This window comes from Symphalangus syndactylus, chromosome 19, assembly GCF_028878055.3.
Source record: "Symphalangus syndactylus isolate Jambi chromosome 19, NHGRI_mSymSyn1-v2.1_pri, whole genome shotgun sequence".
NCBI classification, from domain to species: Eukaryota; Metazoa; Chordata; class Mammalia; order Primates; family Hylobatidae; genus Symphalangus; species Symphalangus syndactylus.
The window spans coordinates 28,638,806-28,648,437 of record NC_072434.2 but is presented as its reverse complement, the minus strand read 5'-3'; the positions used below and the strand labels follow the sequence as shown (position 1 = coordinate 28,648,437).

General features: G+C 36.2%; 1 long non-coding RNA gene across 1 annotated transcript in view; it reads left to right on the top strand.

Moving 5' to 3' along the window:
• Positions 1–283: 283 nt before the first annotated feature.
• The window catches only part of LOC134731930 (uncharacterized), a 35,644-nt gene continuing 26,295 nt past the window's right edge, over positions 284–9,632 (top strand). Inside the window, exon 1 of the long non-coding RNA XR_010114657.1 lies at positions 284–320. This is a non-coding gene — a long non-coding RNA (uncharacterized lncRNA). The remainder of the gene's footprint in view (positions 321–9,632) is intronic.

Sequence of the window (9,632 nt, the reverse complement as noted above, 5' to 3'; positions counted from 1 at the left end):
GAGGGTGAATCACGAGGTCAGGAGTTCGAGACCAGCCTGACCAAGATGGTGAATCCCCATCTCTACTATAATACAAAAATTAGCCAGGCATGGTGGTGTGCACCTGTAATTCCAGCTACCCAGGAGCCTGAGGCAGGAGAATCACTTGAACCTGAGGTTGAAGTGAGCCAAGATCATGCCATTGCACTCCATCCTGGGCAATAGAGCAAGACTCTGTCTCAAAAAAAAAAGAATACTCCCTTGCACATTAACTTTATATTTTTGCTCTCTAGGATGCAAACAAAATAAATCTCAGAACATCTCAAACCCAAGGAGTCTGGGTGAGTGAGAAAGCTACTTTCTATACTACCTTTGTGTTACTTTATTCTTTTAAGCCAGAATTCCTAGAGGTATTATTATTTCCTTATATTTGATAAACTTTGGATTATCTATCCATCTCACAGTAGCTTTCTCACTTGTGTAGAATTGTTTCTAGCCTACAACAATGTGTTTTACCTGAAGTCAAAATTTGACTTAATAATTGTGAGTGTTTATATTAAAAATTATAAGTTTATCATTGTTATTAAAACTGAAGTCACAATCAGAAATCCTTGGAATAATTAAAAACATCTGAGGCTAAGAGGCCTTATAAGAAACTCAGATTCTGATACCCTAACTGAATTGCATGAGGAATCTAGGTAGATAGATAAGAGTAATTGAACAGGTGCCAACAAGTAAATAATGTTGCAAGAAAACATTGATAAAATACTTATATATATGTCAGTAACTGTGTTAAATGCTTTATATCCAATTGATGTAATCACCACAATATAATCTGGAAGTGGTTCTATTTTAACTTGAAAGAAGCATATCAACTTTCCCACAGTTATAATTACAATAACATTGAAACAAGCGTGCTAATCCTCATGCGGACTGACTTCAAAGTTTATAATTCCAAAGCCTGTTTTAATATGTCCATGCATTATTTTCATCAAAAGCAACTGAGGAGCTCATTAAACATACAGATTCCTAGGATCCACATCAGACATTAAGAATTTGAATCTCTGAGTTCCATTTAGGAAGTATAAATACTTAATAGATAATGAGAATTCTAGGTGATTTTGTTATGAGATTCATGATAAGATACATAGGTTCTAGATAATGAGGCATGAAATCAAAGCCAAGGAGGGAAGCTTAAATGGAAACAGCTGGATAAGCCTGAGAAATAAAAAAACAAGTGATATTTTTGTTTGAGTGTGGCTCCACAAGGGAATCACTTGGAGAACTTTTAAAAATCTCCATGTCTTAACTCTACTCCAGACCCATGACATCGGGGTCCTTCACATCCGTACTTCAAAATAGTTCCCAGATGATTTTTAATAAGAAATCAGGTTGTTCATTAACACAAAACTAAAACTAATTTTGGAAGGATTTCTCCTATTAAATGTGACAACTGAACAAATTAAAACAGCCTCTCTGATCTCTGTTATATGTAAGAGCAGATCATTGGAGGTCTTCAGAGAGTGTCATCTGACTATTCTTATTTATGGCAGTTTGCCAAGCATGTGTAACCTACACACATATCTAATAATCTTATTGGTGTTTGGCAACATAATAGTTAATAATGATCAACTTTGTTTTCTATCTGAGTTTTGAGTTTATAAGAATAAATGATTTTAATTCATGTTACCTCACAAAGATTCCCATTGTAATTGCTTATCATTGCTCAAATTCCTGATAAATAGTATACTTTACACCTGAAAATTTAAATTATAACCAAAAGTTGATACAAGAATTTTAAGAGGAGCTAAGCTTAATTACCATAGCAAAACCACTCCATGCTTTCAAATCAATTTATATGCCTAGATCTAGGAAATACACTAAAATGTTCCCTTTCCTTTCCCTGGAATTTATAAACAACATTTATAATTTAGTTAAAAAAATTCTGTATCTCTATTATGATGGAGGGTAGTGAAAGTAGGAAAAAGTAAACTAAAGTAGCAAAATATACTTTAGAAATGAGTTTATTTAGAAACTCACTAGTAAGGCATATGAAATAAGTAAACAACATATTACCAATGGTTCAAAATAATTTGGCTCTACCATACTTGAAATTCTGATGTATATTCAGTTTCATTGATTCCTTCTTAGAAAACTGCTAGAACTCTTAAGAAAATAAAAATGCTCTTTTAGTAAGTCTGTCCCTACTGGGGGGGGTGCCTCCCAGTTAGGCTGCTCAGGGGTGAGGGACCCACTTTAGGAGGCAGTCTGTCCGTTCTCAGATCTCCAGCTGCGTGCTGGGAGAACCACTACTCTCTTCAAAGCTGTCAGTCAGACAGGGACATTTAAGGCTGTGGAGGTTCTCGCTGAGTTTTTGGTTGTCTGTGCCCTGCTCATCTGACAAAGGGCGAATATCCAGAATCTACAATGAACTCAAACAAATTTACAAGAAAAAACAAACAACCCCATCAAAAAGTGGGCAGAGGACATGAACAGACACTTCTCAAAAGAAGACATTTATGCAGCCAAAAAACACATGAAGAAATGCTCCTCATCACTGGCCATCAGAGAAATGCAAATCAAAACCACAGTGAGATACCATCTCACACCAGTTAGAATGGCCATCATTAAAAAATCAGGAAACAACAGGTGCTGGAGAGGATGTGGAGAAATAGGAACACTTTTACACTGTTGGTGGGACTGTAAACTAGTTCAACCATTGTGGAAGTCAGTGTGGCGATTCCTCAGGGATCTAGAACTAGAAATACCATTTGACCCAGCCATCCCATTACTGGGTATATACCCAAAGGACTATAAATCATGCTGCTATAAAGACACATGCACACGTATGTTTATTGCGGCACTATTCACAATAGCAAAGAGTTGGAACCAACCCAAATGTCCAACAACGATAGACTGGATTAAGAAAATGTGGCACATATACACCATGGAATACTATGCAGCCATAAAAAATGATGAGTTCGTGTCCTTTGTAGGGACATGGATGAAACTGGAAACCATCATTCTCAGTAAACTATCGCAAGGACAAAAAACCAAACACCGCATGTTCTCACTCATAGGTGGGAATTGAACAATGAGAACTCATGGACACAGGAAGGGGAACATCACGCTCCGGGGACTGTTGTGGGGTGGGGGGAGGGGGGAGGGACAGCATTAGGAGATACACCTAATGCTAAATGATGAGTTAATGGGTGCAGGAAATCAACATGGCACATGGATACATATGTAACAAACCTGCACATTGTGCACATGTACCCTAAAACCCTAAAGTATAATTTAAAAAAAAAATGCTCTTTTAGATAAATATATCTTTACCTACCTAATGTGACATGATTATTACTGGAAGAATATAATACCCTTCCTTTTTACTCCAATAACTTGGTATATTTTAACTTTATTTTTCTAAGTGTATTTTATTACCTGAAATTGGCTGCAATTACTATATTTAGAAAGTAGGTAATAAAACAATGTGGCATCTTAAACTATTGATATTTTAAAATAACCAGAATCTAGAAAACTCATACATTTTTATACTTTATTAACTATTGTAACATCATTGGACCTATTCATAGAATGGCTGCGTCTAGAGACTCCTTAGAGAAAAATTTTTATCTCTAGACAATCATTATCATCGCAGAGAGACTACTCATAACAAATGCTTTTCTAAATTTAATTGATAACTTTGCTATTGATATAGATCAAGGACCACCAATACCAAAGTTATCTGCTGACTTGCTTTTTTTTTTTTTTCGGAGAGATATGAAATTCTCTGTGATTAAACTGCAGCTAAAATTGCTTTCACATAAATACTTAGTAGTTTATTTTGCAATGGTAAAAGTAGTAACAAACCTCATATTTTCAAAGTTGAAGATGATATCAAAAATAACTTTTAAAATCTGTAAACAGAAAAGTTTAAGGACAGCTTTTAAAAAATGGGTTTGTAAAAGCAAATAAATAAAACACTCTAGATAATTCTTACTAGGAAAATATTTATCAGTTAAGATACCCAAATATTTTTATCTATATTCCATAATGCTACTTTATAGTTTGGATTCCCTTGGCTAATTTTCAAAATAAATCAACCACTGCTTGGCTTCTTCACATACTGCACATTGCATATTTTCAACTGATATTAGTTCTTTGGACGAATTCCAAGAGAAATAAGGCATTATTAATTTAATCTATAACCGATTTAGCAGTGTGTTTTTAGTGTTCAGTCTATCATTATTTAACAATGCATACTTTGCTAGAATACACAAATGTATAACTGTTTTTTTTAATAATCATTTGCAACCTGATATTCAGGTGTCCTAGTTTTGTAGGGTCCTTCACTTTTGATAAGTAGAGACCTGGCCTTAGGAAACCATTCACTCTGATTTGTGACTCATTGAACTTAAACTGTCAAATTGAAATTAATGTGTAATTGAAACTAGTTATATTGGTTGTTAAATGGCCTGGGTGAGCCTACCCCAACAAAAACTTATTTTAAATACATTCAAGCATACATAAAATGTAGATCATATTTATTAACTTCTTATATGCCAGGAACAAGTGTAAATGCATTTTTTACAGTAATCACACCATAACATAATGATGCAAGTAATTAATTTTGCTCTTATTTTCCTTTTATTTTAGTCTATATATATGGATATGTAATGGTTAATACATTGTAATAGTAGAAAATGTTAAAAGTATAAGAAGATATACAGAGAAAACAATCTCCCACGTTTGTCTCCCATTTACCCATTTGCTGTCTGCATCTACACCTTGAGCCTAGGACTTTTTGAGGGAATGACTCCTTAAGAATAGTTTATGCTCCTTGGAAATATGTGTTTAGATTTTTCTATCTCTGTATATGAGATTTATAAAATGTATCTCTTTATTTTTGGTGTTTTCATATTTATTTCTTTTTTATTTCTTTCTTTTAAAAATTATACCAACAATGGAAATTTTTTGGTTTCCAAATTTCCAAATGGAAGGAGGATTTTTCTTTCCAATATTGTCTTCAATTTCTCATTTCATTAAATACTGTTCAGAAAAGGTTTGTACTACTTCTAAGTTTTTGGAATTGTTGTATATACTTTATGCTGTAAAGTCAATTTTCGTAACTATTGAATGAAAATCTAGAAAGATATACTTTTTTCAGGTTCTAAATTTTGATATTAATCAATCAGATATATCCAGTTAATTATATTTATTACCACTTCCACATCTTGTTTTTGTTGTATTCATTACTCATGAGCTAAAAGTCTTTAACTTTTACCAGTGAATTTTTTGTCTTTTTCTCCTTCATGAATGAGACAAAAAATGACTTTTTAGTTATATTTTCTTTTTGAATACCAGTGACATTACATACTATAATATATGCTTACAAAGATTACACCTATTTTTGAGATGGAGTCCCACTCCGTCGCCCGGGATGGAGTGCAGTGGTAGGATCTTGGCTCACTGCAACCTCTGCCTGCCTCAGCCTCCCAAGTAGCTGGGACTACAGGCATGAGCCACCATGCCCAGCTAATTTGTGTCTTTTTTTTTTTTTTTTTTTGAGATGGAGTTTCACTGTTGTTGCCCTGGCTGGAGTGCAATGGCACCATCTTGGCTCACCGCAACCTCCGCTTTCTGGGTTCAAATGATTCTCCTGCCTCAGCCTCCCAAGTAGCTGGGATTACAGGCATGTGCCACCACGCCCAGATTAATTTTGTATTTTTAGTATAGACAGGGTTTCTCCATGTTGGTCAGGCTGGTCTTGACCTCTTGACCTCAAGTGATCTGCCCGCCCCGGCCTCCCAAAGTGCTGGGATAACAGGTGTGAGCCACCGCACCAGAAAATTACACCTATTCTATTATAAAGTAATTGCCCCTGCTTTATCAGTTTTCGATTCCACGTAAGAAACCGTGTCAACCTTTATTTATTGTAAGATTCTGTGCACGGGCAGTTTTAGCTGGTTTCAACCAGGCAAGGGCTTTTGCTGGTCTCAGATGGTGTCACTCATGCTTCTGCCCTTAGGTGCCAGATTGCCTTGAGACTGGCTGCTGTAGGAGGGCCTCACGTGGAGTTCTGGTGTCTTGTGTCTCCTCTCTAGGATTGGGAGTTGTCCAGTAGGCCAGCTCACTTCTTCATCAGACAATGTGCAGAAGTGTTCAAAGACTCATACATCTTTATAATGAGTGTTCTAATAGATTGGAGCTAGCATTACGTTACTTTTGCACGTTGTCTTGTCCCAAACATGTCTGAAGACCATTTCAGAATGAAGGGAAAGGGATATAGACTCCACTGTTTAATGGGAGTACCTTCAAAGTCACATTGCAAAATACATGTCTCTAGAAAAGGGTGAAGGCTTATGACCAATTTTATATCAACCCACAACTATTTTCCTTGTGTTTACATTGGCCTACCACTACTTTGCTCATTTTGTTTTTTTAATTCAAACTTTTTTACTTCCAGGATTCTTCCTTATGGGAGCACAGTAGTCCTTCCCTTACTGCAGGGGGATATGTTCCAAGATCCTTGGTCAAGGTCTAAAACCGTGGATAGTATCAAACCCTATATATACTATGTTTTTTTTTCCTATATCTACATATTTGTGATTAAATTTAATTTATAAATTAGGCAAAGTAAGAGATGATTAACAAAAATAACTAATAATTAATTAGAACAATTAAGTAAAATAAGGGTTACTTGAACACAAGCACTGCAGTGCCACAACAGTCATTCTGTAAACTGAGACAGCTACTAAGTGACTAATGGGCAGGTAGTAGACAGTGTGGATCTGCTGGACAAAAGGAAAATTCATGTCCTGGGAGGAATGGAGAAGACAGCACAAAATTTTACCATCCTGGCCGGGCGCGGTGGCTCACGCTTGTAGTCCCAGCACTTTGGGAGGCCGAGGCAGGCGGATCACGAGGTCAGGAGATCGAGACCACAGTGAAACCCCGTCTCTACTAAAAATACAAAAAAATTAGCCGGGCGTGGTGGCGGGCGCCTGTAGTCCCAGCTACTCGGAGAGGCTGAGGCAGGAGAATGGCGTGAACCTGGGAGGCGGAGCTTGCAGTGAGCCGAGATTGTGCCACTGCACTCCAGCCTGGGTGACAGAGCGAGACTCCGTCTCAAAAAAAAAAAAAAAAAAAAAAAAATTTTACCATCCTATTCAGAACAGTGCACAATTTAACAAAGGGGTTGTTTATTTCTGTTATTTTCCATTTAATGTTTTTAGACTGCAGTTAACCATAGGTAACTGAAACTGGAACGTGAAACTGTGATTCAGGAGGGACTACTTTCTTTTACATACAGAGCGGACTTAACTTTGTGACTCAAAGTAAATATTAATATTTCTCTCGTTTGTAAATACAAGAATAAAGCCCCTTACATTTGTCCATATGACAGATATTGATGTCTGTATTTGTTATTTTGTTTTGTCATCTTTTAAGGGTTTGTTAGGCATTGCAAAAAGTCTTTCCTAGTAATTCATTTAGTCCACTACCTCTTAAGCTAGTTATCTATTTACTCTCTACAGGAGCAATTGTAAAATTTATGTTATGTTTTCAATAATATTTTACTTCTAGTTTTAAATTTACTTCCCAAAATTTTAATTTGTACTGTGAATATTTTCATAATGCATTGAATGATTTGTTAGTTTTAAATAACATTTCTTTAGTCTAAATTGTTGTAGGTAAAGAGTCATTATACTATTATTACAATCTTCTTCTCTCAAATTTTATTAGTTGTACTATTTCTATAGGGTTAAAACATATACTGTTTATATTTTTTCTTGATAACCCTAACTTCCATGCTTGCTTTAGTCTTGTTTCTAGAATTAAATATAGGTATACTTCAGCTATTGTGGGTTTGGTTCTAGACCACCATAATAAAGCAAATAACGTAATAAAGCCATTCAGATGATTTTTTGGCTTCCCAATGCACACAAAATTTATGTTTACACAATGCTGGAGTCTATTAAGTGTGCAATAGAATTATGCCTAAAAATCGGCTGGGCGCCCTGGCTCACACCTGTAATCCCAGCACTTTGGGAGGCCAAGGCAAGTGGATCATGAGGTCAGGAGATCGGGACCATCCTGGCTAACATGGTGAAACTCTGTCTCTACTAAAAATACAAAAAATTAGCTGGGCGTGGTGGCGGGCGCCTGTAGTCCCAGCTACTTGGGAGACAGGAGAATGGCGTGAACCTGGGAGGCGGAGCTTGCAGCGAGCCAAGATCGCACCACTGCACTCCAGCCTGGGCGACAGAGCGAGACTCCATCTCAAAAAAAAAAAAAAAAAAAAAAAAAAAAATAGAAAAAAAAAGAATTATGCCTAAAAATCATTATTAAAAGTATTTTATTGCTAAAAAATGCTAATGATCATCTGAGCCTTCAGCAAGTCATAATCTTTTTGTAGGTGGAAGACCCTGCCTCAATATTGATAGCTGCTGACTAGGGCGGTAATGGCGGAAAATTAAGATGTCTGTGGGCATTTCTTAAAATAAGACAACAATGAATTTTGCTGCATCAATTGACACTTCCTTTCATGAAAGATCTCCTTGTAGTATTTCATGCTGTTTGATAACATTGTCCACACAGTAGAACTTTGAAAACTGGAATAAATCCTCTCAAAACCTGCTGCTGCTTTATCAGCTAAGTTTATGTAATATTTCAAATCCTTTGTTGTCACTTCAACAATGTTCACAACATCTTCACCAGAAGTATACTGCATGTCAACAAACTATTTTCTTTGCTTATTTATAGAAGCAACTTTTCATCTGTTCAAGTTTTATCATGAGATTGCAGCAATTCACCCGCCTCTTCAGGCTTCACTTTTAACTGTAATTCTCTTGCTATTTTCACCAAATCTGCAGTGACTTCCTCCACGGAAGTCCTGAACCCCTCAAATTCATCCATGAGGGTTTGAATCAGCTTCTATCAAACTTCCATTAATGTAGATATTTTGGCCACCTGCCAATGAGTCACAAGTGTTCTTAATGGCATTTAGAATGGTGAATGTTTTCCAGAAGGTTATCCATTTGCTTTGCCTAGATCCATTAGAAGAATCACTATCTGTGGCAATTATAGTTTTATGAAATGTATTTTTTAACTAATAGTACTTGAAAGTTGATATGATCCATAGGTTCTTGATCCATGGGCTGCAGAATGGATGTTGTGTTAGCAGGCATAAAAACACAATTCATCTCCCTGTACATCTCAGTTAGAGTTCTTGTGTAACCAGGTAAATTGTTAATGAGCAGTAATATTTTGAAAGGATTTTTTTTTTTTCTGAGCCATAGGCCTCAAGAGTGGGCTAACGATGTTCAGTAAACCATGCTGTAAACAGATGTGCTGTCATCCAGACTTTCTTGTTCTATGTATAGAGCACAGGCAGAATAGATTTAGCATTAATTCTTAAGGGTTCTAGGATTTTCAGAATAGTAAATAAGGATTGGCTTTAATTTATTATAAAATCCCCAGCTGCATTAACTCCTAATAAGAGAGCCTGTCTTGGAAGCTTTGAAGTCAGGCACTGACCTCTCCTGTCTAGCTGTGAATGTCTTAGATGACATCTCATTCCAAAACAAGGCTATTTGTCTATGTTGAAAATCTGTTGTGTAGCATAGCCACCTCTATCAATTATCCTAGCTAGA